The following is a 20,317-nucleotide window of genomic DNA, read 5'->3' on the forward strand; positions in this document are numbered from 1 at the left end:
AGGACAAATTGTTTCCTTCAGATTCTTAGTCTTTTTTTTTTTTTTTGTTATCGTCAAAGGGTCAAGGTTGATATAACACACACACACACACACACACACACACACACACACACACACACAGAGGAAATATATTATAAAGGTCTTTACCAGTCTAAAGAGACATGCCCTAAATTAAAAACATAATCGATTTATCCTATAGATTATTTAGGGCATAAACCAAAAATTCTACAAAAACAGAGTCCTTCACGAAACCAAAAATCTATTTCTAGCTTCTATTGAAAATAATAAGAAACAAAATGACCTAACTTGGCCATGAAGTACCACTATTGTCTTGGAGGGTCACCTAGCATGTGAAGAATGTCTCAGAGCAATCAATCACTGGACTGCTTGCCCCATACCAATTCTTTTGGTTTTGGGAAGCAATCTATTACTTCCAATGAATATGGATCCTCGTGAGCCATAATATCTTTAAGTTTTGCTTCTGATTCTACTAGCCTTTTTGTAGGAGCAAATCATGAAAAACCATGGAATTCGAGATATTTCTTGATCCAATTTTCTTCAGTAATTTATTTCAACCAAAACAGTGCCCAAAGGAAATTAGCATTCCCTTTTATAATAAGACTTCTTGCTTTGAAGATTTTCTCATCCTCATAGTATAAAATTGGCAAACTAGGTGGTGGTTTTCCATTCCTGATCATGACATTATAGTCTATGGGCAACAAAATTGTCAATTTCTCATCAATGTTATTTAGGGAGTTACTCAAATCTTCAAGCAAATCTGCCTTGAAGACTTTCCTGCATAATATCTCTGTTTTATTCTTTGGTAGGCCAAAATGGAGTAGGGTGGCAATGACACCATAGGAATCTCCATATTAATCCTATACTTGTGATTGGTTTTGATGAATTGTTCGCCCAAAATTTCCTGACTACTCTAGAAATGATGAAATGGGATTTGTTGAGCACCTCCTTCTTTCTTTTTTCTTTAATTTCCCCAATAAAATCCATCTACCTTCTTGACGATAGGAGCCTGATTGGGGAGTCCATTCTCTCTGCTGCTTTCCAATAGCTGTAAACACATAAGACACCAAAGACAAGTCTCCGAGATAATGCTCCAAGCAATAAAAACTAACTTTATATTTTAGATGACAAAGAATAAGAATGAATGCAACGAAAACTTGTTGTGGACGCCAAAGCACTCATCGAACTTAACAAATACCCAAGGATATGATAACCCCCAACGCTTATATGTCATACACATTCGTTATAGTTAATGCTCTTTACAAAGTGACTATTAACCATATTTAGTGGAGGTTGCCGACTAAATAGGCAATATATCTTCCGCCATCTTCTTTTTAGAACTTTTAGAAGCCTTTAATGAAGAAGACATTAAGTCTCAATCATCCCCACCAAATCAAATGGGTTTTTTTCCTACTATATTGGAAGATTTGTATCCATACTCTAACAAAAAACTTTAATTCTCCATCCCATGATAGGAACAACTAATTTTAATCCACCATATTATTTCGAATTCCCTTGATCTAAGTCAATATCTGAAAAGATTTTCTGACAAAAAACTCCTTCAAAAAAGGCGGCAATCGAGTTTTAAAAGGGAAACTTCAAATTCTTGAAGCAGTTGTCATATCACCCTAGGATGTCGATCATTGGAGACTTCATAGCATTTATCATCATCTTCGAATTCCTGTCGTTAGTATCTACTAAACATAAATTCACATTTAGCATGATACTCCATGATTATTCTGCCTTTCTTATTTATGAATCTTTTATAAATCTTTTCAAAATAGTTGATACTGAATCTATCTGTAAGGCAATAATTCAAAATTCTGAAGAAAGAAAGAATGGATCACTCTCTCTTTTTTTCATTAATCTCCAAAAGACTTGGAGGTCTGATGTATTTCTCATTGAAGCCATCTGCTCCCCTGTATGCTAAGTGGTCTGCCATTCCATTTGCTTCTCTAAAATTGTGATTAATAGGCATCAAATTTTTTAAGTAATGGAGTGGCTTTGCTTAAAAAAGAATTAAGTCTCCAATTAGGTGTGTTAGCGGTCCTCAGAATTAATTATTATTGTTGAGTCTCTTTCTACTTTTAATTTTTTGGGGCCCAGTTCCTTACAAATAGCAAGACCTTCTATAGCGGCTTGGATTTCTGCCACATTGTTAGTGTCCTCTACTACAACTTTGGATTGGTTAGCTTCAATCACTTAATTTGATGGACGAATTATACATTCCACTCTAGAGGCACCTAGATTACCTCGAGAAGGCCCATCAAAATTCAATTTATACCATCCTTCCTTAGGATAAATCCACACCAACAAAGCTCTTTGTTTAACTACCTCCTCAAACCCAATCCCAACAAAGGGAGGAATTTTTAATCCAAACCAATTTCCTTTTATTTTGCTATCCCATCAAGAGAATTGAGTCTTTTTTGACAATTGAAATAATAATATACTATTCACTACTTCCATATTAGCCACTTCAAGTTTATTCATAAAACTCTCCCAAGGCAATTTGTCCCCTTGAAAGATTCTTCTATTTCTTTCCTTCTAGATTTCCCAAATTAAAACTGAAGGAGAAGAAATCCATAATGAATTAAATAGACTTCATGAATACAGATTAGGCCGACTTTTAAATAAATTCAAAATGTCATTTAGCAAAGAAGAAAACCATCCTAGTTTGGCGCATAACCATTGCCAACATTTGGAAGAAAAAGGACATGTCAAGAGGATATGATTATTAGATTCTTCTTCCTTTTCACATAGAACACAAATTGAGGGGCCTAAGTAACCAATCTTGTTAAACCATTATGTTGTAGGAATTTTGCCCTACAATGTTGCCCATGCAAAATACCCTGCTTTAGGAAGACATATTTGTTAGACAGTTCAAATAATTGGAAGACAACTGAGAGGGAAGGGGGGGTGAATCAGTTGTCACCAGATTATCAGAACCTTAAGCAATTAAAACTTTAATACCATAACACATAAGACCAATACCAGAATACACAAACCAATTACCGAAATAACAGATATACCAATTAACCACAAGCAACAATTAGAGAATAGATACCATCCACATGACACCAAGATTTGTATGTGGAAAACCTGGTAAAGGAAAAAACCACGGTGGGAAGCCTACCCACAGTCATATAATACTTCTGTAGTAAGTATGTGATTATAAATTGAGGGGCTCGCACTTGCAGGAAGGCCAACATCCTAGAGCACATTGCTCATTATAAAAGGAGTCTCACTGACTACATAAAAATCCAGACTACAATCCAAAAGGAAGAATGAACTACAATGATAGCATCTCTTATGCTTGAGTACAATTCCGGTTAAGCTCAATACCGGAGGACTTAATCCTCTTACATAAACCAAACTCGATCACCAATGATCAACCAAATCCTCTTCATGAATGATTATTACATTATTCATTCCTATACCATTCCTACATGATCTACAATGAGATCTTACATCATATATATACAAACCCTCGACCATAAACAATAAGGTCAGCCACCAGACAATAAAACCAATTACATAATTACAAAACATGTCAGCCTGAGACCAAACAAATAATATCTGACCCATAAGACATCTTGAAAACACATCAACAAGACCAAACACCACGTTACATTAAGTCGGTCCATAACCTAGATAGTACCGGACCCAATTTAGGTCCACACACACTAAAGCAATGATCCCAATCAGACAAGTCTTGAACACGATCACCATTAGCATCCTGAATCTCTACTAGAAGCCACACCAACACCACTTATGCATAATATCAAAAGATCTTCAACAAAGATCTGTCGATGAAACCCTCACCGAATCAACAAACTAGGCTTACCAACATATAAGATAGCATCTGGTCACCAAATTAAAACCAACTGACTGAACATGAATTTGAGTAGCATAAATAGAAGATCTAAGCCAATTCCATAAGCCAAAGAATACCAGAGTATACCAGATCATCATGATCTTACCAGCCAGAAACCAAACAACCTACCGGGACCAAAAGGATACCGATAAAGCAGCCAAAGAAGCTAGTGTTGACATCAATGACAAAACATCAACACAACACATAATCAATTCCTCTGAATGGCCAACAATCTTTTGTCCCAACACAAAGATATAAGGATTTTAGATCTCAAAATTTTGTTTTTGAACTATTTCTTTATAGCCATCCCTTTAATTGTAGTTTCCTAAATTTGCCCCCATCCAAATAATTGAATCAGAACCTTCTTCTAATACTAAAGATCTCTTCTTCAGAATTTCCATTAAGGACTTAATTTTTGCCCCGTCTGCTGGTAATTCTTCAAGGCTTTTCCATTTCCTTTCCATCTGAAGATTCTCCTCTGCCATTGCGATATAGTCTTTCACAGAAATACCCCACTTGTTTTTTGTAATAGCCTTAGGATTATTCTATCCCATCTCTTTATCTATAGCCGAGTAAACACCCCATGAATTTGAAAAAAAAAGAGCTTTTACTCCATCTTTCATGTTCCATGCAATCTGATCTATGATGAGTTTTCTACAATTCAAAATAAAATTCCAAACCCTAGAGCCTTTTGGTGGGTTATGGACTTTGAAAATGCCTTCAAGGTCATGTCATCCAAATATTTCCCTTTTAGAATTCTTGCCCATTTCCAATTGGAGTCCTTATAGACTTTCCATACTAGTTTTTCTCTTAAAGCTTTGTTTTGCCATAATTGGTTCCTCAATCCAACCCCCTCCCCTGGATTTGGATTTGCAAATCTTTTCCCAAGCTATCAAGGCCATTTTTCTTTTTATAGGCATTCCTTGCCAAAAGAAGGATCTCATCTTCTTTACTAACTTATAATTGGCTCCTATTGAAAGGGAAAGGCAAGACATAAGATAAATTGGGATAGCTCAGAGAAATGTCTTTAACATTATAATTCTTCCTGCCCAAGAAAGCCATTTTTTTTTCCAGGACTCCATTTTTTTATCCATCCTTTCTCCCATCGGATCCCAAACTTTGGTTGATCTTAAACCCTTCTCAAAGGGAAGATATAAATAAATGCAAGACAATTTTCTTTCTTTTAAGCACAACTGAGCAAGAATATGATGTTCTATCCTCGTTTTCACATTAAAAAGAAAATTTTTGATTTCTCTTCATTAACCCATTGACCTGAAGCTAAAGCATATATTCTAAGAATTTATTAAAATTTGATTTCTTCTCTTCTATAAGCTTTGCCAAATAACGTAGTATTATCTGCAAATTATTGATGAGTGACCACCTCAACTACATTAGTAATCTTTATTCCTCTAATTAGACCATCCAGTTGATATTTGTAGAAAGTTATACCCAAATATTCTTCCAAGATGATGAAAAGATTGGGAAAAATAGGGTCTCCCTGTTGAAGACCTCTAGAGGAGTTAAAGAAACCTTGGGGAGATCCATTTATTAGAACTAAAAAATGTGTAGTAGAAATGCAACAGAAAATAAAATTGATCCAGTTTTTCAAAAAACCTAAAGCCTCCAAACATTTACATAAGAACCTCCAATCAAATTTATCATAGGCCTTATTGATATCCAATTTAATGAGCATTCTTGGATGCTTGTTGCTTTGAATAGAGTGTATAGATTCTTGGGCAATGATCACTCCATCCAATATGTATCTGATAACTCAATGATGAACCACTAGTACCAAACCGGTACTAAGAGGGGGGGGGGGGGGGGTGAATCAGTACAGACACAAATACAGTCCAAAACCGGTTTGACAGCAAACACTCACAATGGCTGATAAACAGAGATACCAATCAAACAGAGTGCAACCGGTAGTATCCAATATAGCTCAATTAGTCATGAACCGATCATTCACTAAGCTTTTCTCTTAGCTTAATACTACATTATCATAATATTCACATGCATGAACTAGTAGACTTTAACTATCAAATCTTCACAATAGTGAGTTCAATATGTTTTATAGACAGGCATAAAACATAGAAACTTCATGTGCATAATCAGATAAAACAAAGCATCACAAGACAAAAGCATTTCACATGACACACATATTTTTCACGTGGAAACCCAACTGGGAAAAAACCACGATGGGGATGAATACCCACAAGCTGCTTTTTGAACTCTTTAGAAGTCCGCTCTGTTAGGAGCCTTGTCCGGTTAAGAACATTACAATAGGTTCTGGTAGGAACCGATCCTATTAAGGATCACCCAGTTAAGGGATACCCGGTAGGGTCACCTTGTTAGAGGATTTTAAGAACTCAATAGCTGAAAGGATCTCCTAAGCTTTTCTAGCTTCTCAGAACTCATTAGCTTCGAGTTACCCGGTTAAGGGATTTACAGCAAGCCGGTTAAGACCACCCGATTTAAGGGATTTTGAACCAAGCCAGTTAAGGCTACCCTGTTAGGGGATTTTACAACTGTTAAAGTGGTTAGAGATCAACAGGTATTACAATGATCTGTTAACAACGCTTAATACTAATACAGATCCGTTTAGGCTCCTCTTTTCCTTCTGCACATACACTTTGCAGGTATCTCTTCTCTCCTATGGTCTGGCAAGAATCTTGTATCACTTTCGTTGGATAACACTCACAACTTTTGCCAGCAACTTCAAACAGAAACCTAACATCAATCTTATAGGGAACATACAAGTTGGTAGCAAAAACCTTAAACCCTAAACCTATTAGGTTGAGCAATTCAAACTGTTTGATCCTGACCGTTGAAACATATTGCATTAAATGCACTAGTCTTGAGTCGATCTCAAGACATTCTCCATCATCCATTATCCACCGTTTTCATGGCGGCTGATAACCCATCACACGTTATCACCATTTGACAGACTTCGCACATTCCCAAGGTAGATAGGAATAGTCTTCTTCATGCAAGATCCTTCACGCGCACAGAGCTTACATGGCAACACTATCTGTCCTCCATCATACTGCTAACTCATCACACAAAGATCACTGATTGAGTCACACAGACTTGAGATACTCCAATCGGAAACCCCGAAGTGGAAGCTGCCATACCAACTGGTAGTCATACAGTGCTTCCATGTGCCAGTTCCCATAACTGCATGCCGGTTCACTTTGAACAAATGTGCCGCTTCACTTTGGCATATACCAGTTCACACATATGTCGGTACCTCTTTCTTCACTTATCTCATGTGCCGGTTCACACTATGTCTCATATTGACATCAATGACAACATACAATATCATTATGTCTTCATGCTAGTTTACATAAGGCTGATGCCAGTTCACATAATGCTCATGCCAGTTCACATAATGCCAACAATCTCCCCCTTTGGCATTGATGGCAATATACAAAAGATATCTTCTCTGCTTCACATCTTCTCCCCATTTGTTGTAGATATCTTTTCGCTTCACTTCTTCTCCCCCTTTGACAACAATGCCAAAGTGGAGGTACAATCATCACTATTTCCTCATGCTGCTCCCCCTGAGGAGTAGCATCCTTAAACACACCAATCAACCAAAGATTTGTCTATCCAGTACCTGACTGATGTGGAACAACCACTTTTAGTTCACCTCCTTAAGGGGCAATACCCCTAATTCACCTCTCAAATGCACAAATGTTGTCTTTGGAAGAGGCTTGGTGAATATGTCTGCTAACTGCTCCTTACTGGACACATGCTCCAGTGCAATCTCTTTATTCTGAACCTTTTCCCTCAAGAAATGATACTTAAGCTCAAAATGCTTGGTTCTAGAATGTAAAACTGGATTCTTTGATATATTGATAGCACTTGTGTTATCATAGAATATACTTACCGGTTCAGATACAGGGATCTTGAAGCCTTCCAGTACATGCTTCATCCAGATTGTCTGAGTGCAGTTCATGAAAGCTGCAACATACTCCGCTTCCATTGTAGATTGAGAGATGCAACTCTGCTTTTTACTCATCCATGAGACCAGTCTACCACCGAGAAAAAATGCACCATCTATTGTGCTCTTCCGGTCATCCACATTACCGGCCCAATCAGCATCTGTGAATACTTTCAGGTTGAAATTATTGTTGTATGGGTACCACAATCCATAGCTAATTGTTCCCTTTAGATACCTAAGAATCCGCTTGACTGCACTCAAGTGAGATTCTCTTGGACTCTTCTGGAACCTTGCAGTGATTCCAACTACATGTGCAATATCCGGTTTGCTATGCACTACATAATGCAACTTACCAATCATTGATCGGTATTCCTTCTCATCAACTAGTGCAGAATCATCTTCCTTTGTCAATTTGCAACCGGTCACCATCGGTGTACCAACCGGTTTGCTATCTTCCATGCCAAAAGTCTTCAACACCTCTTTGACATATTTGGACTGAGTGATGAAGATTCCATCTTTCATCTGCTGGATCTGCAGTTCAATGAAGAACTCAATCTCCCCTATGAGTGACATTTCAAACTCTTTCTTCATTTCATCAGCAAACTCATGACTCATCTTGTCATTTCCACCAAAGATGATGTCATCAACAAAAACTTCACAGATCAGGATCTGATCTTCTTCAGACTTCAAGTAGATATTGCTATCTTCACTTGTTCTCTCAAATCCAATCTTCACAAGATGGGAATGTAGGCACTCATACCATGCCCTAGGTGCTTGCTTTAGACCATATAATGCTTTGTGTAGCCTACATACCATGTCACTGTCTTCAGATAGGGTAAACCCGTCTGGTTGCTCAATATATACCTCCTCTTCAAGTACACCATTTAGGAATGCAGATTTTACATCCATTTGATATACCTTGAATCTCTTAAAAGCTGCATATGCAAGAAGCATACGAACTCCTTCCAATCTGGCTACAGGAGCAAAGGTTTCCCCATAGTCTTCACCTTCTTCTTGAGCATATCCTTTGCATACCAGTCTGGCTTTATTCCTAATCACTGTGCCATCCTCATTCAACTTATTTATGAACACCCATTTGGTGCCAATGACATTTTTATGCTTTGCTCTGGGTACCAAGGACCATGTACCATTTTTCTCTATCTGGTCAAGTTCTTCTCCCAGTGCCTTGATCCAGTCTTCATCATTATGAGCCTCTTTGAATGATTTAGGCTCAAATTCAGAGATCATACATAAGTTTTCTCTGATCTTTCTTCTGGTAAGGATTCCTGCATCCTTATCACCTATGATCTACTTGGGATCATGATTCAACTTGACATACCGAGGAATGGTCTTAATTGGTTCTTCTTGCTTTTCTTCTTCATCCTTGTCTTCATCAGTATCAACATTCACCGGTTCAGGAACACTGTTACTAGTGCTCGGTTGACTGACAACCGGTTCCCAGAAGGTTGCAGTCGGTTCATTTACAACTTGCTCACTGCCGGTTTTCTCAGTCTTCTCAGAGGATTCATCAACTCTTACATTGATGCTTTCCATAATTCTTTGAGTCCTATTGTTGTAGCACTTGAAAGCTTTACTCTTGGTGGAATATCCTAGAAATATTCCTTCATCACATTTAGCTTCAAATTTGCCCTGATGTTCACTCCTCTTGATGTAACATTTACTACCAAAGACCTTAAAATAGTTTACCACAGGGGTCTTACCGGTCCAGTACTCATAAGGAGTTTTGTCCTTGCCCTTTTTGATGAGTACCCAGTTCATAGTGTAAACTGCAGTGCTCACCGCTTCTCTCCAAAAGGTGTGAGCAACCTTTCCTTGAATCAACATAGTTCTAGCTGCTTCAACCACAGTCCGGTTATTCCTCTCTGCTAGGCCATTTTGCTGTGGAGTCCGGGGGGCAGACAGCTGTCTCTTGATGCCAAATTCTTCACAGTACTTGTTGAATTCACTGGAAGTGAATTCCCCTCCTTGATCAGTTCTGAGACACTTGATCCTTCTACCGCTTTCCTTTTCCACTAATGCTCTGAAAGCTTTGAATTTCCCAAAAGCTTCAGACTTGTCTTTCAAGAATGTGACCCACATCATTCTTGAGCAGTCATTAGTGAGAATCATGAAGTACCTATCACCCTACACACTTCTAGTTTTCATAGGACCACATAAATCAGTATGCACAAGATCAAGTAAGTTGTCAACAGTGAAAGATTTACCTTTAAAAGTTGAGGAAGACATTTTCCCCAATTGACATTCTCTACACAAGATATTATCAGGTTTACTCAGCACCGGCAACCCTCTAACTGCCTTGATCTTACTAGCCTTCACAATGTTGTCAAAGTTCACATGGCAGAATCTCCTATGCCATATCCAGCTATCATCAAGTTTAGCGATAAGACATGTACTTATATTAGCATTGAGATGAAATAGGTTACGTTTAGTCTGCATGCCGGTGGCTACCAATTTACCATCTTTACCTTTGATTTTGCAAACTCCATTCTTGAATTGCAGAGTGAGTCCACTATCATTTAACTGAGCAACACTTAAAAGGTTGTGTTTGAGACCATCAACCCAATACACATTGTCAGCACTACTCTTTCCATTCAAGGAGATGGACCCTCTGCCTTTGACAATGCATGGTGCATCATTGCCAAAGCGAACCACACCACCATCATAATCTTCTAATGATAGAAACTTGCTTCGGTCACCAGTCATATGGTGAGAGCAGCCACTGTCAATGATCCACTCATTGGAATCATCAAACCAGGAGACAAGAGCCTTCTTGACTGTCACATCTTCCTTTACAGCAACGAACACAATGTCTTCATTTTCTTCATCTTCTGATTCCTCATCTGTGACACCTTCATCAACTGCCACAAAACAATTTCTTCGGTTTCCTCCTTTGAATTTCTTGAACCTTTCCGGTTTGTCCTTGTTGTCACTATTAGGACAGTTCATAGCAATATGTCCTATCCGGTTGCAGGAGAAACATTTCAAAGGTAGCTTACCTTTGTATTTACCAGTTCCTTTTGGGAATCTCCTGGCTAGAAGAGCTTCAAATTCCATCAGAAACTCTTCATCCTTCATTTCTCTGTTCTGACTAGGTTCCCCACTAGTGCTAGCCTCTTTTCCTTTTCTGGATGGTATAGCAGAAGCTTTAAAGGTTGATTCTGACTTTTGAACACTACCATCAAAGCTATTCAGCTCTAGGCTGTCAACTTGGCTATGATGGAGTCCAAGGATGCCTTAGACTTGTCTATTGATCTCAGCTCCTGAATAGCAGCAACCCTTATTGCATAGATCGGCAACAGGGATCTCAGGACTTTACTTACCACAATGGAATCTTCTATTTTGTCACCTACACTCTTTATTTCTCCAACAACTATTTTGATTCTTATTCCATACTACTGAATGGTCTCTCCTTCAACCATTCTCATGTCTTCAAACTTTCCTCTCAAGCTCTCTTCCTTAGCCTGTTTTACATGCTCATCACCACCATAGATATTTTCAAGAGCATCCCATACTTCTTTGGGATTTGTCTTGTCCTGAACATCAATAAACTCAATGTCAGATAGACTACTCATGAGGGCTTCCATGACTTGCCCATTTTCTTGTATCTCTCTTTTTTGGTCATCGGTGAGAGTACCGGTAGGAACAACATATACATTTTCAACATAACTCTAGTGTTGAACACCCATACTTTTGATGAATATCTTCATCCTGTCTTTCCATATACCAAAGTTTTCCCTGTTGAACTTTGGACCTTCCCTCTTCATCATTTGGCTAGGATCTTTTCCTCAAGCGATTTTATAGACAGGCATAAAACATAGAAAGTTCATGTGCATAATCAGATTTTTTTTGACCTTTCTCAATTTTGATACAAAATAGGAAAAACTTAGATCCTTCAAACCTCCCTTCCTACCACCATTTTTCAATGAATTGAAAAAAGTCTTGATCCCTCATCCACATTTTTTCAAATTGAAATGAGCAGTTTAAGGGTTTATTATCTCCAGAGAGTTCTAATTGAACCGTATAGTGGTCGAGATTGGCATAATTAAGGATTTTAAAGTAAAATGAACTAAAGAGAGATCCCCTTTAAAGAAAAATATATCCAACCTCTTAGCTATATAGCTAAAACCCAATCTTCCATTATTCCATGTGTAAACACCATTTTCCATAGCTATATCCAATAGATTGTTTTTAACAACCCATTCTCTAAAGTCGATTTGAGACTGAGACTCCTTCTGAATACCTCCATATTTCTCAGTGAGATGAAGAAACACATTGAAGTCCCCTCCTAACACCACATTATTTTGAGGAATATTTTGCAGAATCCTATCCAGGTACGTCCATAAGGCCATCTTCATGCTATTTTGCACTGGTCCATAGACATTAAGAATATCAAACTTTATATCTTCCTGAAAACTAGAGAGAAATCCTGATATCCAATGATTATTAGAGGACAAGTGAGAGTATGATATTTTCCTTGGGTTCCACAGCAAGGCCAATCCTCCAATTGAATGCACAACATCAACCGATTCAACTTCCCAAAAGCCTATTTTTTTGTGAAAGCTGAAATATGTTCTTTATTCAATTTTGTTTCCTGAAGCAATACCACCTCTGGCTTTGAAACTTTTATGCAATGCCTAACCAAGCGTTGCTTTGTAAGGGTTCTCTAGCCCTAACTTTCCATGATATTATTTTTATAAACCCTTGACAGGGGAAATCCCCTTCCCTTTGCTCCATAGGGAAGCTATTTTTAACTAGTTCCTATAGTCTCCATCCAAAGACCTTAATACCATAGAAGAATTTCTACCTCTCCTTTCCTCTGGCAATTAACCATAGTTTGGTTTGATTTTATTGGATTGGTTTGAGTTTATTGGACTGGTTCTTTGGCAATTTCCATTAATTGGGAATTAAAATCAAAATGTCCATTTTCTTCCTCTATTGAATCTTCCAAATTAAAAAATTTCTTGATCAATTCTTGTTTTTCTAACCATGAGTCCTTAGTTATGCCATTTTATGGATTAGATATTCCTAGGAAATCACATACTACTACCAATTCCCCTATTAGAGGAGAGGGAGATACTGATTCCACTAAATTAGAGTTTTTAAATACAAGAAGACTCTTTGAAGGGGTTTGATTATCTTGATTCGTTGATATTTCTCCTTTCAACTAAGAGGGAGAGTCTGATAAGGACCAAGTCAAAACTTCATTATTCTCAAAAGTAAATGAAGACAGAGCAAATGATTTGTTTGTAGGCATAGATTGAGAAGCTTTCAAATTTTGTTTCCCCATAAGTCTCATAGAGCTTCTTTTGTCGATCTTTAAACTATGAACTGCTGAGAATAATGAATTACGATAATCTTTATACTTAATTCTTGAATTATTAGAACTAACCAGGGGTCTGCTTCTTTTTAGTTTGATTGGTGTAAAAACCTATGAGCCCCCTATTTGAAAGTTTATCTCTGCAACTTGAGAATTGGATGAAGGAGATTCTAGATCATTACAGATAACTTGATCGATTTCAATCCTTAACATTGGAGAATTATCTTTGAGTTTTAAAAAATGCTTGCAGTAATAGAATACCAACCTTCCTATTTCATTTTGGCTTGATTGATTTGAGGATTCACTTCCTTTTTTTAACAAATCTAAACCTATATTATGGGGGATCTCTTCTAGATCAAAGGCTTTGTTTTCCATATGCTTATTAGCAATTTGAATATCTGAAATATCCAACAATCTTGGACTTAAATGAAAATATTTAAGGATAGTTTCCCTATTCTTCTTTATTCTTGACTCATTGAAAAATTTCAACATCTTCACTACTTTATCCCTCCTAACGTTTGTAGTTGCTAATGGAAAATGAATAGGAGACACAATCTCACTAATATTTATTATGATTAATGGAGAGACTGAGTATTGGCTACTCCTTTGTTCTAAACACATATTCCCAAATGGACTCAAAGATAATTCAGAAAGTAACATCTGACCCTCACCTCTATTTTTCATCCAGAGCTCCTAGTCTTCACTTAATACTTGATCTGCTATTTCCTCTAATATCTTATCTTGGAGTTCCTCAATCCATCCCTAAGAAGAGAACCCTTGATTCCAATAGTTTCTCAACTTCCATCAATAGAAATTTGAGTATCTTTTTGAAGACCAGAAAATGAGATATCCAGAAGTAGGTCAGTTGGAAATGGCCTATCCTCAGAAGAGGGGAAAAAAGAGGAAAAAATGCTTTCCTCAAAACTTGAAGAGGGAATTTTCAAGTTTTATTTACAACCAAAATCAAGGAAAGAGGTTGTTGAGTGATCTAATAAATGGCAGTTCTCACAGACCTAAGAAGGTTCTTCGAAAAACACATTTTGGTGCCAATTGTCATTTTTAGAGGTAATATTTATAGAGGAGAGGATCATCTTAGTAGTATCCATAAGCAAACACATTCTTACAAGTAGATTAAGGTTTTCAAATAAGTTTGAGTGTACCCTTAAGAAGATACCCACAATCTTACCCAACTATAATAGCCAATTCTCTATATTCAAGTGGGAGACTTTGAAGATGTATTTGAAAAGGAACAAATTTTATGATTTCCGAATTGGGATCAAAGTTAGGTTGCCACATTTGCATATGCAAGCCAAAAAATTTATTAAAACAAAATTTCTCCTTAAAGATTCTATCTCTACTTTCCTTAGAATCAAACAAAGAAATGAAAAAACGATTTCTATTATTTATCGGAAAAACCTTAGATACACCCACCCAATTTTTTTGAAACCCATTGAAATAAATGTTTTTTTCCCTATAGATAGTTTCCAGAACTTACATATTATCGCTCTTTGGCAAAATTCTTCTATCTAAGAAGAGAGAGTTGACTCCTGGAAAAGGTAAGATTCACCCCAAAAACTCTTTCTTGGTCCTGCAACCTTAATTCCTTTTCTATGTCCCTATCTTCACTATCTACTTGAATTTCAGGTGAAGGGAAGTCGCTTCCTTTGTCCTCCAACCATGATCATTTTTCTTTGTCCCTTTGTTCTCTTTCCACCACCTCTCTAGAGTTTGAGATTGACACTTCTCCATCCTGACCCACTTTAGCTTTCCCTTTATCTAGTGAAGAAATGGTTTTGTTTTTTCCATCTTTTATCTGATTTTTTGAAATCTCTATATTTTTATTTTTTCATCTCTTATTTCTTATATTATTCATCTCTATGTTTCCTTCCCATGCTCCCTATCAAAACTATCTTCTTCCCACTGGTCTTCTACTTCCTATGTTGAAAGAACCACGAGAATCCTTCTTCTGAAACAGAGGAATTTTGTTTGGGAATGTTGGCGAGAATGAAGAGGAATGGAAATTCCTAATCATCGGACCTAGAGGAATACATATTAGGGGTTTTACAAAAACAATTCCCTGCATTTTCCATTTATCTCTTTGAAGATTCAATATCTCATTCATGGAATTTGAGAGCTTCCAATGCTCATGCATCCATGCCTTCTTTGGCAAAGGAGGGTTGATCGACTTCCCAGAATGCCATAATGGAAGATCGAAATATTATTTGGGAAGGAACAAGGACCCTTGCCTTCTGAAGATTTTTGCAAATGTCTGCTTTCAAATGCCAACGGATAGTTTCTAGAACCCCTAAACCCTATGTTATTCAGATTTTGTTGGAGAAAAACTCTTGGATCTAAGAAGTGATTGTTGCCCTTTCTGTCCACTATTCTCCATTCCATTTTTGCCAAAGAGCCATTTTTGCCATTGAGCCATCAAGGAGTATATTACCAAAATGCACAAATCCAACAAAATAATTATAAATATGAACTCTAACCAAATAACACTTTCTATTAATAAGATTCTTAGTATTGTACAACTTAAGTAAATATTTAGTTCGTTTATTCCTCTTCCTTAACTAGTTTATTTCAGCTTTAGTTTTAGTACCTTGTGCCTTATGACTCTGTGCACTCCTTAATTTATGTTTGATCTTAGCAAGATTATTGATTGGGAACTCATTGTTAGGGTCATTATGTACTTTGCCTACATAAGATGAAATATTCTCCTATAGAGTGCTTTTAGTTCTTCTATCAAGAGCCATTTTTTCCCTAATATTGTTGAAAAAGGATGTCCATCTACCCACAACCTTATCCTTGTTAATTAATAGATAAGTAAGAAAAAAAACTATTAATACTTCTAATACTAGAAATATCATCTATTATTTTTCTTTATCAAGTCAACATTCAACTTAAATAGTTTACCCCTTTTATATTTTTCATCAAATCTATTATCTTTCACAACAATGGTGTCTTTAATGAGATGATTACCTTATATTGTAAATAGAAAAATTGGAAATAATTTCAGTTCTCGATACTATCAAAATAGAAGAAGTTTTTCTAAACATAAATCTATCTAATCTAGAATAGATCCTTTTTACATAATTCCAACTATTACAACAAGTAAATAAAACAATTTTACCGTTGGCTTTGTTCTATTCATGATGATCAACCAAGTTGAGATTTCTCTTGATGTTAGCCGAAAAAAAGTCCATTACCTTTCTACCTCATTTGGGATAATCTAAGAAACAATAGGAGGGATGATGCCAATCATTTCCAAAGTTTAGTCCTCTCTCCATAGTCATTGGGGGCATAAATAAACCATATACCAAATGTTATATTATCCTTCTCTAAGTTAACCAAAACCACTCTATAACATAGAGAACATCCAAAGTTAACAATTAAGAGGCTCTCTTTTAGATAAACATGAATGGGTGTACCTCCCTTACTGTTATGGTGCTTAGAACTATTAAATATGGAGTTCCTCCACAAATTTAATAAAACATTTTTAAGATGAAAAAAAACAACTTGGTATACTCTAGAAACAAGAAACTCATATTATACTTATTATTACAAAAATACCTTAAAATATACTTCTATAAAAACATTTAAGTTACTTTCCATTCATGGCATACTGTGATGGTTAAATCAGGGCATTGTTGATGTTTCCACCAAGTTACAAACCCCCACCAAGCCATTCTAATTGTGGACATAATGCCCTCCTCAATCCATCGTGGTTGAATGTTTGAACTTTCAGATTGATACTAACGGTGTTCATTCTAAGTGACTTAGTGCTCCATGCGCTTGTTGGGCTAGTGTGCTTGCGAGTCTAGACTATTTACATTAATGCTATGTGTTTAGGTTAGGGATGATGTCCCCTATTTATAGTCTCACTTGGCTTGGGCTAGGCTAAAAATTATCGAGGTACCAACAAAAAAAGAAAGATAGCGTCCCTTACATTTTAGGTAATATATTTTATTTTTTATTTAAGAGATGGAGGGAGGCAAAGGTCCTCTAACTCTTGAAGATCTCTCTAAACATTTGATAATTTTATCCTCTTTAAATTTTTAGTAGTTTGTTGACTTGTATCACCATTGCCAATTTTCTTCTTCCTTTTTTTTTTCTTACGGGTATGAGTTGTAGGCCCCAAATCCCTAAGTCTTGGTAATTTCCCAAGTGATATGATTGTCAAAATTTGAAATATCACTGTATATGGTGAAAATGGATACAACAATGTTGAAAGACTAAATGAATTCAACCACAAAAACCCTAGCCTGACAACAACAAAGATCCACCATAACATATGAAGATTACCTAAAACAATGCAAATCAAATGAAATCACAAATATTATACCATCACATGTCCAATAGGGTTTGAATCTCCATTCTTCCTATCTCCATTGATCTTGCTTGATATATTTGCTCTCAGATTTTATGTGCACAAGAGCTCAGCAAAGAACGGAATGTGGTTGCAAGTAGGATCTCACATGAAAAGTGTAGTGTAGTCAAATGCATAAATTGATTAGCCAGTTAGGGTTGATAATGCAGGAAGCATCTCCTTATATAGAAGACACTATATGAAATGGAGGGATAAGATTGAGAGGTGTAAAAGAGGTCAGCTATGATTAGGGGTTAGGTAAAAGAAATAATAAAATAATGAAAGGGTAGGTAGTGTAGGAATTAAGAGATGAATGACATGTGTCATAGGTAGAAAAGGTTAATGAATTAATTAAATAAATAAAGATTTATTTAATTAATAGAAGAAGTGGGATCAATTAAATAAATAAGATATTTATTTAATTCGGGAAAAGGGTAATTTAAATAAATAAAAGTATTTATTTAAATGAGAAATAAGGCTAGAAGAGGATAAATGAATTAATTAAATAAATAAAGATTTATTCAATTAATGGATGAATTAGGCTAAAAGTAATTAAATAAATAAAATATTTATTTAATTGGACATGACAATTTTAGGTGTCTACATTTTGCCCCTCTTTGAGACAATGCGGCTTGTCGCGTTGTTTCAAAGAAGATAATATGAACTGATACAAAATTGCCCCAAGATGGGAATGATATGCCCCCTTGAGAGATTGGATGAAAATGTGTGAAAAGATTGCAGACAATCTCTCGATAAGAAAGAAAGGCTAGAAAGGATTGATCGGATAGAGTGACAGAGTCACGGGATAAAGAAGGCTGACTCGAGAGATGAGGGCTAGGGCTAGGGCTATGGTAGTCTATAAGATAGACTACGATGGCAAAACATCCTCATTGTCATCCACACATCCAAGAGATCAGAGTGCAGAGAGAGAATAGAGCAGCAGCAGTCAGCAGTGATGGCATTGGTTCACAGATTCGATCGCATTCACCGATTTCAGAGGCCAACAGATGCAGGAGAGTAGATAAGTACCACAAAACCTCCTTGTACTTTGTTGCAATAAATGTTGTTATAAATGCATGTTGGGTAGCACATTTAATGCATGTTAGAATAATGTCCAAAAAATGTCAAAACGTCGAGGCGCATCTGTGTTGGTGCCAGGCGCGTCTATGCTGGCTAGGCGCATCTATGTTTGTGCCAGGCATGTCTATGCTAGAAAAAGCATCTGTGCCAAATGCGAGCACGTCTGCATTGTTCAGGCGCGTTTGTGAAATATGGGCACGTTTGTGCAGGACAAGCGCGTCTGTGCAGAGCATAGGCACGTCTGTGTATTTCAAGTGTGTCTGTGTAGAGCGGGCGTGTTTATGCGGTCTTTAAGCGTGTTTATGTCATGAAGGCGCGTTTATGTCTTCAAGGTCAAATTGACAGTTCTGTGATGAACATACGATGTCGATTGGACAAGCTACTGAGAGGATACACTCAAGCAAGTCCTCTAGGGAAGACTAGGATAGCAGATAGGGCTAGGATTGACAATTTTGTGATAGGACATACGTTGCCAATTGGTAAACTACTCAAGAGGATTCACTCAAGCAGAGGCCCTAGGATAGGATAGATCAAAGCACTTTGTGATGAACAGTGAGTACCAAGACATAGTACTTTGTGATGAACAAGGAGTACTAAAATATGAGCAACACTTTGTGATGAACGGGGAGTGCAAATGTGAGCACCACTTTGCGATGAACAGGGAGTGCAAAACACGTAGTACTTTGTGATGAGCAGGGAGTACCACTAGGATAATCAGCAACACTTTGTGATGAACAGTGAGTGTTACTAGGATAGAGTACCATATGCACTTAGATAAAAAGTAGCATTTTGTGATGAACAGTGAATGCCACTACGACTGATATGATTGACTTGCTTGACTGCAGGAGTATTTGCCTATGCTGAAGTCGCGAGAGAGATTCCCGTCGACTCAGAGGTTGCGACCAGAGTTGACGTTCGAGGACAGAGCTGCCATTGAGGGTATGGGCCTGTGATATATTATGTATGTGCCTGAGTTTCGGGCAAACATGGGGTTGCTAACTGCGCTGGTTGAGAGATGGCACTCAGAGACATGTACGTTCCATTTGCCGATGGGTGAGATGACAGTCACCTTGGAGGATGTTTACAGGATTCTGCGGATACTGATCGATGGGGAGCCGATACCCTATGATCGAGAGGGAGACAGGGATGCACTAAGACGAGTGTTCCAAGATCCAGGATTGGAGATGAGGGTGGGACATGTGGCGTGGGACACGATGACATGGACAGGATTAGCATTACCAACAGTACTAGCGGTAGTGATTAGTGGGTTCCTCTGTCCGGATAGGGCGACATGAGGATTGGTTGTGGCCATATGTATTTTGACATCATTGTATCATGACACTTATGATTATATATATGAGATGATACCTCTTTGCAGCAGCTATATGTATGTGTACCTATGTGATGAGATGCTTTATGATGTATGTGTTATGTGATGCTTATGATATGGATGCAAATATGTACATAATGAAATGCAATATTTTTGTTCTTTTATGTTTTGAATATGTTATGCTAATGCAAATGTGAATGTATGAAATGGGGATGAATATGATAATGCAAATGACTATATACATGATGAGAATGTAAAATGTGCTAACATGTGTTGTGTGCAGGATGCAATGCAATTGTGATATCTATATGTGTATGTATGAAATGCTTAATATGTGGTAATGCAAGTGCAACTACATGAAATGC

At 37.1% G+C, this 20,317-nt stretch overlaps 1 protein-coding gene across 1 annotated transcript in view; it reads left to right on the plus strand.

The window, feature by feature from the left end:
- Positions 1–19,894, plus strand: part of LOC131055142 (pentatricopeptide repeat-containing protein At4g02750) — a 57,307-nt gene extending 37,413 nt beyond the window's left edge. Inside the window, exon 3 of the mRNA XM_057989770.2 lies at positions 19,468–19,894. The gene's annotated coding sequence lies outside the window, so the exon portion shown is untranslated. The remainder of the gene's footprint in view (positions 1–19,467) is intronic.
- Positions 19,895–20,317: the final 423 nt, after the last annotated feature.

This window comes from Cryptomeria japonica, chromosome 2, assembly GCF_030272615.1.
Source record: "Cryptomeria japonica chromosome 2, Sugi_1.0, whole genome shotgun sequence".
Taxonomy (NCBI): Eukaryota; Viridiplantae; Streptophyta; class Pinopsida; order Cupressales; family Cupressaceae; genus Cryptomeria; species Cryptomeria japonica.